The 17,461-nt window shown below is 54.1% G+C and overlaps 1 protein-coding gene across 9 annotated transcripts in view; it reads left to right on the top strand.

Annotated features, from left to right (window-relative positions):
* The first annotated feature begins 212 nt into the window (after positions 1 to 212).
* PTPRS (protein tyrosine phosphatase receptor type S) overlaps positions 213 to 17,461 on the top strand; it is a 99,198-nt gene continuing 81,949 nt past the window's right edge. For 4 of the 9 annotated variants that reach the window (XM_087816679.1, XM_087816678.1, XM_087816677.1 and 1 more), the window contains exon 1: positions 213 to 362. The gene's annotated coding sequence lies outside the window, so the exon portion shown is untranslated. The remainder of the gene's footprint in view (positions 363 to 17,461) is intronic. The other 5 variants (XM_087816681.1, XM_087816680.1, XM_087816682.1 and 2 more) reach the window with 3 other exon arrangements.

The following is a 17,461-nucleotide window of genomic DNA, read 5'->3' as shown; positions in this document are numbered from 1 at the left end:
GTGCTCGCGCGGCCCTTCAAAGGCCCGCGGCCACGTGACGCCACCGCGCGACCTCATTGGCCGGGGGGGCGTGGCGGCCGCGCGGCTGCGCAGTGACGCGCGCATGCCGGCCCCGCCCCGCGGCCGCCGGCCGTGGCAGAGCGCTGGCGGAAGGGATGACGTCACCGGCTGGAAGGGGGGCGCGCGAGCCGGCGCGAGGGGAGCGCGAGCCGCAGTGAGTGTCCTCGCGCCGCCCGCCCGGCAGCCCGGCCGGCGCGCGCATGCCGCGAGCCGCTGGCGCTCGGGCTCCGCTCGGATCCCATGTAACAGCCAGGATGTGAAGCGGGACAGAGCCGGGGGAGCCCAGCCCAGCCAGCCTCCAGGTAAAGGGAGAACAAAAATCCTGAATTACCCTAAAATTGCAAGCTCTCCAGTGGGGGTCTCGGTGGCAGCGGAGTGGGCAGCGCGCCGGCTTTGTGCTGGGGAAGCCTGCACGGCCATTGTGCTCGGAGGACGCTCCGCTGCAGCCGGCTGCATGCCCAGTCGCTGCGCCCGGCCAGCTGCATCGGAACAATGCCCCCGAGGGCTGGACTGGGCGGGGGCTACGGGGAGGCTCGGCGGGCGGGTGGGGGGCTTCGCCGCGGCGGGGGAGGGGGCTGGGCTGGACTCGCCCGGAGCGCGGCGTTGGAAGCTGCCCAGCGCCGCCGGCTGCACCACCCGGGCTGCGGGCGGGGCGAAGGCGCGCAGGGGTACGTGCATGTGTGGAGGGGGTACTGGCCCCGGAGGCACCCGCGAGGGACCCCGGGCGGGTCCTGGAGCCAGGGGGCGCTGTGCTGGGGGTGGGGTTGAGCAGACGCCCCGGAATGGAGACCAGACCGGGTCGGGTGGCTCCAAGTGCGAGCGAGGGAGGACCGGCAGGTGCGCCCAGGTTGGCTGCTTTGCCCGACGCCTTCCCTCTCCAGTCCCCATCCCCTGGAGACCCCCGAGTCGATGCCGTCTCCCTCGAGCGTCTTCCCGGCTTCCTCTCTCCCTTGAAAGGGGAGCGCCCCTCCATCACCCTGGCCTTGCCCCACCCTTCTGCCGCCCTGGTTTCCCCTTCCAGCCCCCCAGGCGAAGCGAGGCTTCGCCCCCAGCCTCAGGGACTCTGGCGGGCGGACGAGCGCGCGCCCGGCACCCGACCTCCCCAGGGCGCTGGGGGTCCCTGGAGAGGGGAAGCCGCCCCTACATCCGCCAGCCCCGGGGGTTCTGCACGCCGCTGGAGCCCCCTGGGGGCTGGGAGGGTCGGGTCGGTGACGTCATCCCGGGGGCGGAGTCGTCGGAACGAGGTTGAAGGGGGCGTGAGGGGGATGGGGGTTGCCCTGAGGGGAGGCTCCCCGAGTTAGAGTGCCCAACTCCGTGCCCCGGGCGAAAGGGTTTCGGCTAGGCTGCGGCCAAGTTCACTGCTCCTTATGGAAATCTTTCAAATTCAGGAACCCCCCTCTTAGTGCCTACCCCTATAAATCCAGGACACTCCACGAAACCCCCCTAAATCGGGGAACTCTCCTTCAGCCGCTTTTTCTCCAAAATTCTCAAACGAGGGAACACCCTGCGAACTGGATTTTTTTTTTAGCCACACCCCCCCAATCTGGACCCTCCTCCTACGTGACCCTTTCCCCATTTCAAATCCTCCTCTAGTAGCTCCGTAAATATGCAGCTTTTGAGAGGCCGGTTCCTCCGCAACCCTTCTTCAAATTTAGCCACCCCCTAGGGACCTCATTCCCCAAATTAACAAACCTTCCCAGCGTCTCCATCTGAGGGGCACCTCCCCTCCCTCTCCTGGTCTCAGCTGGGATTCCCTGTTCCCCCCGTGTCCATCAGGGGGAGTTCCCACTCTGAGCATGGGGCCCTTCAGCCGCTGGTCAAACCCCTGAACGAACCAGCCTGGGCATCCGGGCTGGTGAAGCGGGGTGTCTGAGGCGTCCAGGTTGGGCTTTAGGGCTCTAAGAAGCGGGACAAATTCGGAGGGTTCTGGAGGGTCCCCAGGATAGGGACCCACCCGCTCTGGGCCTCCGGTGGCCTTCATCCAGACTGGTTGCTGGGGTTCTGGCCTACTCTCAATGTAGTTGTCCCTGGGGTGCAGGGGGAAGGGCCCCTCTTTGTTTGGGGCACTCTGCTTCCTGCTCCGACGGGCTTGCCGCCTTCGAGGAGAGGAAGCCAGCCCTCCCCATACTCCTGTGATACCAGCTGCTGCTGCTGAAGCTTTTATTAATGGCCGAGGAACCCAGTTGATTCTACCATTTGCATAGCTCCCCTCCCCCTCCCAGGGTCCCTTTCTTTTGTACCCCCTCCCCCTGCCAATCTCGCTAGCCTTCTGTCCTTCAGCTATCTTCTTCCTCTGCCAGCTGATACTTTGGCTGAGGATGGCAGGCTGCTGGGGCTAGGGGCGGCTGCTTCCTGTGCCCCCAAATCCCAGAGCCCACCAACTTGGGCCTATGCCTCTGGCTGGACTCCCCTGCCCCCCAAGATGCCCTTCATTGGGCATCTTTTGCTGCCCGTGCTGCCCGAGCTGCCTGCTGTCTGTCCAAGTCTCCCTTCTTCTCCAGAAAGCTTTGTTCTGCCTGTCCCTGGGGTGGAGGGGTGGGGGTGGGGTGGGGGCACCTTCACCATGACAGTGCACTTCTTCATGGGGCTCAGCCGCCCCAGCCCCTTGGGGGCTGCCACCGCCATACTCTGTCACACTGAGAGTTGGTATAATTGGGCTCAGGCAAACAAAACGTCGAGGGAGACCTGGTCTGCCTGGTGAGTTCATGCGTTTTTCTATTCTTGCCACCTGGGCCAGTGACATCGACCCCCCCAGGGGGTAATGGAGGGGGAGGGGCTGGTGCTGTCATTTCAGTGGACTTTGATAGCCTGACCCACTCCCTTTGGGAGATGGGGGATGGGTCATTCTGGTTTTGTCGGGGTATGGCTTTGGAGGGCACTGCTGGGGTGGTGTGCTGGGCTCCCTGGGGAACCCTCTTTCAGAAAGGTTCCTTGCAAGCCTCTGAGCTAGGCCTGTGGTGGGTGCCAAGAGAGGGTCACTGAAAACCAGGTGCCTGCCTGCTGCATAGAAATCAACGTCCATGACCATGGTCTTCCCCTCTCAGAGCCTTTCTCTTTCCCCTGCTTCCCTGGGGATTCCGGGCATCTCTACGTGTCCACTTGGAGTCATGAGGCATTTTCTCCCAACACTGGGACTGTGGCTCAGGGAGCAGGTGGAAGGGGAGAAGCTCCCTGGATGTCAGGGATTAGTGGTGACATCTGGGTGGATGATTCTGGAGCCATCACTATCCACCCATTCTCTTCTATATTTGGGTCGAACACAGTGTGGGGCTCTGCGTGGCATTTCCCGGACCTCGGCCTGGTCAAGGAGACAAATCCAAATCTGCTGGACAAATGGATTTCCAAGGATGACTCAGTTTCCCCTCCTGTCTTCTGGGTCAGCATTGAACAGCATTTTACAGGTGTTAGAGCACAGCACACACTCCAACGGCTGCTCCCAGCATCTGGGCGCCAGGAGACCTGTGGCTCTACTGATTATTCCATCCGCCGAGTGGCCTGAACGACTATCAGCGTCGAGTAAGGTGGCGGGGGAGGGACGGCAGGGACGATGTGACTGAGGCATAGCGTGGCATTTCCACCCTGGCACCCTCTGCCCTGTGTTCACCTGCTAACTGTGACTTTAGAACCTACCGCGACTGTGTGTGTGGGGAAATATAGCGGAAGCATGGAGCGAGAGCATGGGTGGGGATGAAAACCCTAAAAATAAAAACGGATATTTATAAACCCAGCAGGTTTGGGGAATAATTGACGAAGCTTAATGTTTTCAGCTGAGAGCAATTTCCCCCACCCGACTGCATTAGGCTCCATTTGTGGAGTCATTTGGAGCCAGCTGAAGGTTCTTGAAGAGTGTGGTGGGCTTGGTGGTGCCTTGCAGGCCGTGGCTCTTTTTGTGGGGGTCTCGTGCTTCTGAAGGGAGACGGGGGTCTAGGCAAGGGTGCTGAGACACCAGAGTCCCCGGCTTCTCTTCACCCAGGGCAGCCTCCTGGCACTCTCCTGTGGTGGGCATCCCCTCTTCCAGAATTTGTAAGCAGGAGGATGTCCGTCTCCCATGAAGCCGGGTGCAGGCTGTCCTTGCCCTGTCCTTCTGTGCAGCAAAAGATGCCCGGGGTTGGGTATTTGGAGAGACCCCCCACCTGCCCACCAGGCACGGTGGCTCAGCCTTTAGTGGGGACAGAAGGGGAGATGAAGGCATAACTGCTGTCCCTGAACAGGATCCATGTGCCAACCCGACAAAAACCCGCCATGGGTGCGGGACAAAGTTACATCATTGCCTGTTTTAGGGAGAACCAGGGTTTGAGAACTTTTCAAATGGTTTTAAAATTTTTTCTTGTTTCCACCTGGTCTGGAACCAGAAAGCTGCTGACTTGTAGGGTGCGGAAGGTGGGTGCTGGATGGAGTGGAGGTTCAAGTGCATGCTACCCTATTACAATGACGGACAGCCTAGAGACAGACACATCTTAGTTCTGAGATACGCACAAAGTAGTGACACCTGGGTCTCCTAGCCCTGCGGTTCAGTTTGTCACCTCCTCTGCCTTTTAGAAGCTCAAGGATACTGAATGAGGGCTTATCCCCCCCCCCCTTTTTTTCTTTAAGGAAATAAAAGACACTCAAAAAAAAAAAAAGGAAAAAAGTTCTAATCCCATTTCTGTCTTGTCTCTGGCTGATATTTCTGGGGTGTGTGTGTGGGGGTGCATGGGGAGTATGAACAAATCAATTGGCTTACACTTCCGCAAAGGCGAAAATCAGATAGCAGGTGGGAGTGACTCACGGACAGGGCCTGGGCTTTTCATTGCTTTATTTTTGTCTCCTTTTTTCCCCTCCTCCAAGTAGCTGTGGGTCCCCATGCCCCTCCCCAGGCCTGGTCAGACTGGACCTGGGGGCTTGTGCTGTTTGGCCTGGCCTTGAAATCTCCTCTTTACTGGAATCCAGGCACCCCCAGAGTGGACAAGGCTAAAGAGATCCTACACCAGAAAATCCTCCCAGGTTTTGTCCAGCATCCCTGTTGGTTCCTTCTTGGTCCTGTGGATTCCACTCTGGTGGGAGGCTTGGAGCCTTGGTTTCTGGGTTGCAGTGACTTCTCCCCCTAAAATGTCTGAATTGGAGCCAAACTGCAAATGTCATTTTTCTTTCCAAGGGGCAGATTTTGTCCAGAACTCCCTAGGTGGTGGTCTCTGTGACTTCTGAGTTGTTGTTTTTTTAATCTTTGCTGTTGGCCCCTGTAGGAAGGCCAGGAGTCCTACTGGGGAAGCTGAAAATCCCAGTTTCTCTCCTGGTTCTCTCCTTCTCCTCTCCTTCTCTGTATGGCCTCGCATCTGCCCTGGAGCCCCTTTGTGCGGAAGCCTTCTCGCTAGCAAAATGAGGCTGTGCCTCTGGTTTCAGGGTCAGAGCCCTGACTTCCACCGCCTGCCCTGCTTCATCTGTGCACACGCTTGGGCTGGTTATCTGACCTCTGTGCTGCTTCATCTCAGATCAGGGCAGCCACAGCCCATTTCTTGGCGAGCTGGGACATGAGATGCTGTGTGTCTGATGCAGCCCCAGAGGCTTGGGACCCCCCGGGTGGAGGTGGGGGGGGGGGAGGGCAGAGAGGGCTGGGAAGATGCTCTATTGTTGTGCTGTTGTGTGGGTAATTGAGTGTTGGTGGAAATTTAGGGGTTCTGGGGAAGTAAGGTTGACATGTCTGTGTGTGTATAATTTAATGCCGCTTATAATTAACCCCGTGATCAGCTAATGAGGGGATGTCGGGGGTATAATAATAGCTGCTCCAACTTATTTGGAGTTGGCACTCCATGCCAGGGCTTATGCCGAGTAAGCACACGAGGCATGTCCTCATGCTTTTAACCTTCACACCCTCTGTGAGCTCAGTTGCTGTTCTTGGAGTCCCATTTTTCAGAGAGGGAAACTGAGGCACAGAGAGGGGTCTTCACTGGCCTGGGTTTACACAGCTTGTAAATGACTGAGGGAGAAATCTTACCCAGGGCCAAAGGATGCCAGAAGCTGAAGTCTTAATTGCTGCAGAGTCTGGTGCTCTGCCCAATTGTCAAAGAAGTTGTTTTGATGACATTTCACCTGCTGGGGGCACCTGAGAGTCACTGTGGAGGCTTTGGGGCTCCCAGCTGTCTTTCTCAGAGGGTAAGAGAAGAGTCTGGATGCTGGACCAAGGCTGCCTGGGTTCAAATCCCAGCTTGGCCACTTGCTGGCTGTGTGACCTGAGGCAAGTTGCTCAATTTTTCTCTGTGCTTTTATTTTCAGATCTGTAGAATGGAGAGTAATAGTACCCACCAAGCAGGGTTGTTGGGAGGATTAAATGAGTTAATATGTATAAAGCAATGCATTGTGACTTAGTGGGACCTGCTGTGCAGGGGCTTCCTAGCAGCCCCCCATCCCTCCATGGGGTCCAGCATGGAGAAATGTCGGGATGACTCAGCCACTGCAAACTGGGGCGTTTCCCTTCACTGGCTGCGTAATCAAGGCCGCCCCACTTCTGCAGCAGGACCAGGCCAGGTGCCTGGTAGGATCTGAGCCACGGGAGCCAGGTGGGGCTGGTGGGGAGGGCAGGCACTGCCTCAGAAGGCTCTGCGTGCTCCTGAGACTCCAGGAGATCGCCCCAACTGCCAGGATCCATGAGTGAGTGCCCAGGGGGAGGACAGAAACACTTCACAGCTGTGAGGTCTCAGCCTTGACTGCGGTCCCACTGAGGAGTGCTCAGGAGAAGGTCAGTTTACAAGCTTGATGTGCCACCATCCATCCATTCACTCATTCACCAATTCATTTCTTCATTCAACCATTATTTGTTGAATACAGCTGCCAGAGAACTTGAGAGCCGGACTCTGGGTTCAAATTCCAGCTCTGCTGCTCACTGGCTGTGGGGCCTCAGGCTAGTTACATAGCTGTCCTGTGCCTCAGGTTCCTCATCTGTAAAATGGGTGCTTTGGCAATGCTTCACTCATGATAGGGGTACTGTGACGGGCATAGGAACTAAGCCTGGCAGAGAGAAAGCACTATGTAAGTACTTTTCCTTTCTTTTTAAAAAATAATAGCAAATAAAAACGAAATTCTGGGGCTACAGCAGTGAATAAGGCAAGCTGGGTCCTTGGACCCTGCAGTGTATTGGGGGAGATAGTGAGGACATAAATAAGCAAAAAAATATTGACTACAGTAGGGTTCTAAGGCTGAAAATCCGGTGGCACCTAGTACATCACCTGGCCACTATTTTTTCTTGGGGAGACATGGAGGGCCTTTCTGAGATGGTATTTGGGGGCAGCAAGTGCAAAGCAAGGAGGGGGCACCCACCTGTGTGGCCGGAGGTAAGGGAAGCAGAAGTAAGAGGTGGAAGGCCCCACTGGAAGGTGGGCTGGGTCCCCTCACACTAGTCTGGAGGGGGAAACTGAGGCAGGAAGACATGGCAGGAACATCATTCTCAAACCCCAGTGCCCATTAGGGCCTGGCAGGTAATGGCAGTGGGTGAGTGGGCAAGGTGGGCTCCCCCAGCCTCTAGGGCAGCCCCGAGTGGCTTTACAGCCAGATCCGCCAGTTTTTCTGAGAAAAACCAGAAATCTAGATTTTACATGAAATTGCCCCATTTCACATCCCTAGATCTTTCTTTTTCTTAAAACATCTCCATTTGCTGGTTGTGTTACCTTGAACTACCTCACTTGCCATTGTTGAGCCTCTGTTTCCTGGGCTGTAAAATGGGTTTAAGATTTGAAATCACTTTGATGGGTTCTTTAGAGGCACCGGCCCAACAGCCCATGGGAGGGACGAGAACAGGGCCTGGGCCAACGTCAGCGCTCGATAAACGTTGGCTCTGATTATATTAATATTGGTCATAATGATAAACTTGACTTAAATTAAATGCTGAGCAGAAGGAAGCCGGCTGGTCCCGTGGGGCAGGCCTGTGAATTATCTTCTGGCTGCAAGACCCGTTCCTCACACTCTTGTCTTTTCCCGAACATACCTGTTTGCTCTCAAGACTGGGGCGTGGGGGTCACCAGTATCCTGTGAAGAATTTATTGCAGTGGTTTGCAACCAGGGATGGTTTAGCTCCCTGGGGGACATACGGCAATGTCTGGGAACATCTGGGGTGCTTCTGGCATTGCGTGGGGGGGCCAGGGATGCTGCTCAACACCCCACAGTGCCTAGGACTGCCCCCCACAGGGAATGACCCGGCCCCAGTATCATCAGTGCCGATGGGGAGACCCTGATTCATGCTCAGAACCCGCGGCGGCGTGAGAAATCAGGCTGTTGGCTTGTCTGTGGGCGTCCAGCTCCCACGCTTCGCAGGGTCCTGTCGGATTTGAACGCTGAGATTACTGATGGGTTCCCGCTGTGCACCTGTCCTGCCCCACTGCCCAGTTGATTATCAGAAGCAGGTAATTGCCCCTGACATGTGGATTCTAGCGATCGGGAACGGCTTCTGGCGATGGTGCTGGATCTGGAACGTGGAGGGGCTGCCACATCCAGGTTTGTGTTTTTCCTTTTCATCCCACCTGGCCCTGCGAGCCTGGACTGTGTCCCCACTGGGGAAGGGCTTTCGGAGGCTTGAGCACTCTCATTGCAAATTCTGACACCAGTCTTCCCCAGCTGTGTGAGGCAACCCACTATTCCCTCCGCCCTTGATTTTTCTCATCCGTGAAATGGGGACAAAGCTTGCCTGCTGCGTCATTGGGGATTAAATGGTGTCATGTTGATATGGTGCCAGGCACCTGGAGTACACAGGTGGGGAATGAGCGTGTCCTCCCGCCCCCATCTTCACGAACAGCTAGGGGGCTGAGGATGGAGTCCCAAACCTACGGTTTCCCAGCAATTGCAGTGGAGGGGAGATCACCTCAGCAGGCACTGAGCCCCTGTCGCAGAGCCTGCGCTGCATACCTGGTCCTGGGCTCTGGCTTTGTTTGCATTTTCTCTTTTCATCCTTAGAATGGCTCTGAGATGTGGCAGCTATTGCCCCATCTTGCAGAGAGGGAAACGGAGGCACATAGTGGGGATGAGAAACTGGAATGGCTGGAGCCTTTTGTCAGGGCTGCCCCCACCCCAAGCCAAACTGCGGTGTCGTTTCTGTGGTTGTAGGGGTTCCGAAGGGTCTGCACTTGGTTTAATGCTTTGCTGTTATTTTCTTGAAATTCTTAATAATTTTTGGTTGCCCTGCAGTTTCATTTTGCAGTGGGCCTCGCTATTATGCAGCAGTTAGGAGCCGGAGGGCTGCTTCCCATAGCGGTTTGGGAGCAGAGCAGAGGGAGGGACTTTGTTGTGGCCAGGTCTGGATTTCAAATCTGTTTTTGCCTCTCACAAGCTGTGTGACTTTAGGGAAGTTGCTTTGCTTCACTGGATGAGGCACCAGACTCCCCCCTTGGCAGCAGAGTCCCTGCCGGCCTCCCTCCCCTCTCCCCTCCCCTCTCCCTCTTGCTCGTTCTGCAGCCACCACCGTCCCCTACTGATTGTCCCAGACGGGTAGGTCATGGCTGGGAAAGCCCTGCCTCAGCAGCCTAGACGACCCTGCTCAGCTCACTCAGCCCTGGCAGGGAATCTGGAGACCTGGTCTTGAGTGGAGGTGCTGTGTGACTTTGGCTACTCACTTAGCTGTCTCTGAGCCTCTGCATGCCTGAGGTGTCTGTTATAGAAGCAGTGATGAGTGGCCATTGAGAGTCAGGGAACCCCAAAATAGCCCATGAGATTTCCTGTCTCCTGGGAGAAGCCCAAAGGAGCTGGGACCCCAAAAAGTGCATAGTAACCAGGACAGGTGATTTTAAGGCTCAATTACCCCGATGTTCATTTGATACCCTTTGTGTCTGGCCAGATTGCTGGAGAAGACACCAAGGAGGCCCCCGGGAACGGGCCAGCTTTCTTTGGGGGATTGAACTAGACGTTTGAAAAGCCCACACTGGAGCCTTGACAGGGCCTCATATGTGGTGTGACCCCGGGCCAGTGGATCCATCTGCTAGGGCCTCTGTCTGCTCGTCTGTAAAATGGATATGAGGTTCTCTTGGGTGGTTAGAAGGATCCATACCATAGATGCCTGGAAAGTACTGGCATAAACATTGTACAGTACAATGTGATGGTTAACGCCCTTTGGGAGCAAATTGGGAGACCTGTGTATAGGGTTTTGGAGGATAGGGTTTGGGGGTGCTGGGGAGCGGTTGGGTCAGGCAAGTCTGGCTTGTCTCAGTGGTGTGGAGTCATGCCTGGAGCCTCCTGCTGCAGTGCCAAGAGCAGGCTGGCAGGGGCCAGTGGCAAGCCCTGGGCAGATGAACCACAGGCCAGGCTGATGCTGTGATTGACTCTGGAAGGAGGCCTGTCCAGGAACCACCTGAACCGTGCTGGGGAAACCAAGTCACACTAGTGTGGCCAGAGTCCTTGGCAGGTATGGGGGGTCAGTTCTGACTTTCTAGGTCTGTGCTGAGGTCACCCTGAAGGCTACATCAAGTCCTCTGGACTCCCTGTCTAGTGCTCTGCTGGACACCACCCAAATTTCAGTCACTGATTGTGACATGTGCCTTTTGCCCTGGCTGCCTGGTCCTCCTAATGACTAAGTAGTTTTCTTGAAACCCATTCTCTTTTAAAACTTAAAAGAGAATACTTTGTCTTACTTTCATGAATGGGAAACTGGTATGTCCTTGATATAAGTAGGTGGGACTTGACAAAAACTGTGATGGGAGGGGAAAAAAAGACATTAAATAGTTTGGCTGCTGCCACAGAATTGGAGCAGAGGCCTAGGGCTACTGAGACATTAAAGCCACATTAGACTCACCGGAGACTTCCAACCTCCAGAAGGCTAGAAAACGCCTGGGACAGGAATGGCCCCCTTGCCGGTTGAGCCATTGTTACTGATGTGGCTAGAACTGTTTGGGGGTCTCCCAGCCTTGTTGGGAGGCCCGGTTTCCTCCTGCCTTCCGACTGAGTTGCTTGGACTTTCTTGTTTGCATCTGAGTGTTCCTTCTCAGCGGCCTGGGGAGAAGGTTATTTCTCCCTGAATTCAATTAATGAGCCTATTAAAAACTATTTATTTTCCCTGACAGTTGTTTACTGAGGAGAAGGAGATGAATTGGTCAGGCGTCCTCACCAGGCAGGCAGGAGGGAGGATGGGGGGGATGCCTGGAGCCTTGGGTTCTGGCGCTTGGGGAGTGCAGACTGTGGGTGGGGTTCTGTCTTAAGGGTGCCCCCAAAACACAGAGCCTGATCTTGGGCTTTGGGCACTGTTTCTGACTTTGGAGCTTTGGGGGAGGTGGATCCTGGGATGTGTGAAAACCATCCTGGTGTGGAGGCAGGAGCCTGGCCCCAGTGACTTCCATCTCTACTTTCAAGGCCAAAGTGTCCCAGATGCACTGGTTTGCAACCTAAGACCTGACCCCACTGGGCCATGTTTGTGGCAGGGTGTCCCAGTATCCCTTTTCTTCTCCATAGCAGTTGAATCCTATGACTTATCTGGGCACATGGCCACCTGGTGGAAAGAAACATTTTCCATTGTACTTTGAAGCTATCTGTGCTGTATGATTCAGTTCTAACCAGTGGGATAAATAAGCAGGATTTCCTGGAAATGCCTTCAAAGGGAGGTGGTGCAGGCTCCCTTTGACCCCAGCTGGATGTGGAGGCAATGGTAGGCACTCAGGCAGCCATTTTGGACCATGAAGCAGGTATCGTGGGTAAGAATGAGGGAATCAAAGAGATGGAAGGAGCCTAAGCCCTAATGATTGTGGGGTGGGCACGATAGCCCTGAAAGGCCACCCTCGGGGCTTACTTGATGTGGAGAGAGAAATTACGCCATTCTCACAGGTTTTTTGGCCCCCGCAGTCCAACTGGATCCTAATGGCAGCAGTACATGAGCCTCAGGAAATGGTGCATTCTTTTGTCTCCTTCAGGTCTCTCTCCTCTTTTTTTTTTTTAAAGATTTTTTTTTTTTTAATTGAGTTTTAGAGAGGGAGGGAGAGAGAAACACTGATGTGAGAGTGAAACATCAAATCGGCTGCCTCCTGCATTCCCATCCCAGGGATCAAGCCCACAGCCCGGGCATATGCCCTGACCAGGAATTGAACCGGCAACATTTCAGTGCGTGGGACGACACCCAACCCACTGAGCCACACCAGCCAGGGTTCTGCTTGCTTTTAAGTGAGGCTTCCCCTGACCTACCTATTGAGAGTTGCAAGATTTGCCTCTCTACCCAGCTCCCCACTTCCCCCTTTCCTGCTCTGCTTTTACTCGAAGCACTTGTCACCATCTCCCTGTTGTGTGTATCTTGCTTGTCATCTGCTTCCTGCTCTGGCTGGGGCTCCCCAGGGGGCGTTTTGGCCTGCCTTCTCTGCTATGTCCACAGCAGCGCCTGTACACAGTAGGGCTCAATGCATATATTTTGCACAAACAGAGCTCCGTTCACAGGAGAAGAAATGAAGCCTGAGGTCTTCCACCTGGCTGGTGGCAGTGCCGCACTTGCACCAAGCAGGTGGCTCCCAAGTTCTCCCTTTTCACCCTGCCCCCAACCAGTTGGCCAGTCCAGGCGGGCCGAGTCAGTCCCAGTGGCTGCTCCTGATCCTTTCTCTCGCCCCCATGTTCTCACCTCAGCCTCCAGAAATAGCCCCTTTAAAATAGCCGTGTCCCTGTGAGCCTTCCGGGGCCTCTGCCTGCCCACGGATGTGACGCCTTGCTGACGGGCCAGTCTCCTTACTGCTGTGGGATTTTTAAAAATATAGTTGGTGTTAGGTGGTTTTTTTCACCCCTCTTTTATGCCTGAGGAAGCCCTGTCATCCACAGGGCTGCTTTCTCATTCCTGATACTTATCATTTAGGTTTTGCTCTGTGTGTCCCTATGAATATTCCATCAAGGCATGGCTGCTGAGGGATGTCTGGTTGGCAGAGCCAAAAGAGCTTCTGTCATAGGCTGATGGCAGCTCAGGCAGGACATGTGGCCCACAGTCCCAAGACTGGTTGGGAAGCCCTGAGTTTGAGTTCCAGTGCTGTCTCTTGCTGGCTGTTTGACCTTGGGCAAGTCTCAGAACTTCTCTGGGCCTCAGTTTACCTGTCTGTGAAATGGGAACATCTCAGGACTTAGGCAAATGGCCAAAGTTCTCTGGGCCTCAAACACAGCTGATGCTCTGTAGAAGTTATAGGCATTTTTCTAATGTTTTATTCTTGTCATTAATTGAGACAGTGTAAATTAGTGGTTAAGACTAGCTCCAGGTGGCCTGGGTTCAAGTCCCAGCTCTATTCCTTATTTGCTGTGATTTCAGCTCTCATGGCCTCAGTGTCCCCATCTCTAAAATGGGGATACTGATGACCCCAGCTTGCCAGGGTCCTTGGGAGGAGTTACTAAGTTGAACCCCTTAGAGCAGCACTGGGCTCAGAGTGAGGGTGAGATGGTGCTTGTAAATAATATGTTTATTTGGTAAATATTTATCAGGCATCTTTTGTGGGCCAGCTCTTTCTGGAAACAGGATTAGTGAGATGGAAGCTTCTCCAGTTGATCTGTTTGTTTGACTTCGGGGTCCTGGATCAACCTCAGGGTCCTCTCTCCCACCAGGGCAGGGATTAAACTGGCCGGAGGGACATGCTCAGCCCAGGCCACAGGCACTATGCAGGGGCCCCTTCTTCCTGTGTTTGCCCAGCAGGTGTTGGGCCACCGGATAGCTTAGACTGGAGCTGGAGACTCAGGAAAGGGGGCAGAGGGCAGAGTCCAGGGATGGCTCTGAAATGGGGACAGGAGGAGGCGTGGACGCTTCCGATGCTCGCCCAGCGGCTGGTTCAGCTGCAGCCACTGCCTTCCCCACACCCGTGCCTTCAGTCATCCAGGGAGTTTCTCAGACACCTACTGTGTGCTGGGCTCTCCGCTGGGGCTCTGCTGGCAAGGAAGTGCTTGCTTTTGTGAGGCTCGTGTTCTGATCACAGAGAGACAGTAAGCAAAATAAAATATGTGTCGTATTAGATGGTGATAAGAAAAAGCAAGAAAGGAAAAAAAGGGATTTGGGGGGTGGAGGGATGAGGGTTGCCATTTTAAATGGGATGGTAGGGGCAGCTTCATTGAGGAGGTGACAGTTTGAGTAAAGGTGAGATGTAGGTGAGGGAGGAACCAAGTGTTTATGTGAGGGAAGAATGTTCTGGGCAGAGGGCATAGCCATGAAAAGACCCTGGGGCAGAGCCATGGCTGGCATGTTGGAGGATCAGTAGGAGGCCTATGTGGCTGGAGCAGAGAGAGCGAGAGGGAGCGGGGATGGGAGGGGTAGGTTGTTGTGTAGGGCCTTGTGGGCTGTGGGGAAGACTTGGGTTTTTAACCTTTGGGAGGTGGAAGCCCTGGAGGGATATAGTCAGAGGAGGGCTGGGACCTGACTCAGATGCTCACAGGCTCCCTCTGGTGGCTGCTTCGGAGCGGCAGCCTTTGTGGGGGTGAGGGCAGGGGTGGTCTGACCAGGGCAGAAGAGGCAGCCTTTGTGGGGGAGGGGCGTGGGGGCAGGGGTGGTCCTCACCAGGCAGGAGAAACTGCCCTAGTCCAGGTGGGTGGTGATGGAACTGGACCAGGTGGAGACAGAGGAGCGGGGAGGAGTGGTCAGATTTGAGAGAGAATTTGAAGGCAGACTTGTGTACCTTTTGTAGTTTTAATCTTCACAATAGCTGTGAGGGAAAGACTCATACCCATTTGACAGATGAGAACACTGAGGCCCAGAGAGGTTAAATCATCTGACAAGTGTCACACAGTTAGATGTTGCATGGTGACAGGGTAGCCAGCCAAGCTGACCTGATGCTGGGTCTGGATGGGGTACAGCTTGCTCCCCAAGTACTTAACGGCCATCACTTCTTCCTAATTCATAGATTAACCACATGCTTTTAAAGGTTGTGTGAGTTTAGTTTTCTTAGTAGAGAGGTTTGTTGGGTTCCACACCCTGTCCTGTTTTAGGAAAAGACATTGTAAGTGCTGAGGTGCGCAGACCAGTGCAAAGCTGGCGATTCTGTTAGACCTCAGTTCAAAGTCTGCCCTCACCTCTTGCTTAGCTGTGTGACTTGTGACCAGTGCCTGACCTCTCTGAACTTTAATTCTGTGACGTTTGTTCATCCAGAAATATTTTTTGAGCACCTATTATGCGCCAAGCACTTTGTTTTTTTTTTAACCCTCACCTGAGGTTATTTTTTCCATTGCTTTTTAGAGAGAGTGAAGAGAGGGAGGGAGAGGGAAGAGTGGGAGAGGGAGAGAGAGAGAGAGAGAGAGAGAAACAAACATCAATGTGAGAGAGACATCAATTGGTTGCCTCTCACACATGCTTCAAGTGGGGCCATGGATCAAGCCTGCAAGCCTGCAAGCCAGGTACATGCCCCTTGACTGGGAATCGAACCCATGATCCCTCAGTATGCAGGCTCTAACCACAGAGCCACACTGGCCAGGGTGCACCAGGCAGTTTTAGTCAGAGTGGTTATTCCTGCCTTGCTCACTGCAGCCTCCAAAGTGTCAGTTGACAAACCATATTGCTCGGGCCATGTGACAGTGGGCAGGAGCCTCAGCCATTGTTGGTACCTTCTGTGGATCCCTTCAAGGGGGTGTTGGCAGCTCAGAGGGAAATCCTGGAGCAGCTGCCCATGGGAGATGCTAGGTTTCTTGGCCTGGCAACACAGGGATCTGTGCCGTGCGTAAAACCCCAAATTGGCAAGTCTGGGTTAAAAAGCAGTTCAGAAGAGTTGAGCTTGGGACACAGAGGAGTTTTAGGAAAACTTGAACCTCTACTTACACTTTCCATTTTGTACCTAGTTCAGGAGAGAAAGCTGACCAAAATCTCTATTCAAAGAAGTCTAAAAAGCTCTTTCAGTAACTATCAAATCATAATTCTCTGTGATAAGGAGGTCGTGTCCAGTTTAATTGGCAGTGTTTTTTCCCTCTTATTGGTATGTAAAATAATGATGCACCTTAATCTCAGTGAAGCATGGAAATTGCCAGATCTGGCACTGGGATGGGGAGAGGAAGAAAGGATGGGAGGGAAGGTCAAGGAGGGCTTCCTGGAGGAGGCAGCAGCTGATCTAAGATGTGGAGGTTGAGTAGGAGTTAACTGGGTAGTGGGGAAGGAAGACTGTCTCAGGCAGAGGGAACAGTGTTGGCAGGCTTTCCTTCCCATACAAAGTCACAGCGAGTCCTCAAGGTGAAGTAGTTGTTTAATCTTGTACCTTGCACTGGGCCCAGCACATAGATATAAATGGTTGCTGCTCTCAGTCGCAGATCTGGATGATGCCACCCATGTGGGTGTGACTTTCCGGTGACTGTGTTTTGAAAGACCTGAGACCCAGAAGTTTGGGTCTGTTTGAAGTCCTTCAACAAGTTGACTGTTGAGCAGGGATAACTAAGGGTTAACACCCTCGGCTCCCTGCCCCGCCACTAATGAGGTTTCAGCTTCAAACACACAGTGGGCCTGTAGTCTGAAAGGAGAACAAACCCAAATCAAACTGACTTTAGTATAAAAGCAGATGAATCGGGCCCTGGCCAGATAGCTCAGTTGGTGAGGGTGTCGTCCCGATACGCCGGAGTTGAGGGCTCAATCCCCTGTCAGGGCACTTACAAGAATCAGCCAGTGAATGCACAAATAAGTGGAACAACAGATCTGTCTCTCATCAATTTAAAAAAAAAAAGGAAAGCAGCCTGGCCAGCGTGGCTCAGTGGTTGAGCATCGACCTATGATCCAGGAGATCGGGGCTCGATCTCCAGTCAGGGGCGTGCAGGAGGCGGCCGATCAATGACTCTCTCATCATTGATGTTTCTATCTCCCTCTCCTTTCCTCTCTTTGAAATCGATAAAGATATTGATTTTAAAAAAAAAAGAATATACCAGCTTCAGGTGTGGCTTAGTCCAGGGATGCAAACAAGGAGCCTTTAACTGATGAAGAAAAGCAGACCCAGGTTGCTCAGACCCCTTGCCTGAGGCCACAGAACTAAGCGGAGGTTTAGCCAAAATTCAGAGTGAGAGTTGCTGTAAATGTGAAGTTTGTGGCTTGGGAAGGTTGTCCCAGGCCAGGGGGTGACAACTCCATTTTACAGATGGGGATACTGAGGTTCATAGATGGGAAATGATTTGCTGAAGGCCACACAATAAGCAAGGAACAGAGCCTGAAACTGAACTCTCATCAAACCTGTGGTCTTAGACCTCTCACCATATGGTTCTCTGTAAACAGAGGTTAAATGGTAGGTTGGTCCAACTGAGGCAGTGAGGGAAAACAGGTTTGCTAGGGGCCACATTGACCTTGGGCCAGGCTGTCCCCTCCCCACCCAAGAAGTGCCCCTTATGCTCCCTCCTGCCACCCACCCCAGATGGTTATGACATTTACCTCGCTCTTGATGAACACATCATGGGTGACAGGTGGGGAGGTCCCTGCTGACTCTGGCTCCATGCCAGGCGTGGGCCCTGGCCAGGCCTGCCCATCTCTGTCACAGGAGGAAATGAGACTGGCAGC

This window comes from Miniopterus natalensis, chromosome 4 (assembly GCF_054644295.1).
Source record: "Miniopterus natalensis isolate mMinNat1 chromosome 4, mMinNat1.hap1, whole genome shotgun sequence".
Lineage (NCBI taxonomy): Eukaryota > Metazoa > Chordata > Mammalia > Chiroptera > Miniopteridae > Miniopterus > Miniopterus natalensis.
Note: the sequence above shows the minus strand (reverse complement) of the source record. Positions and strands in the feature narration are given on the sequence as shown.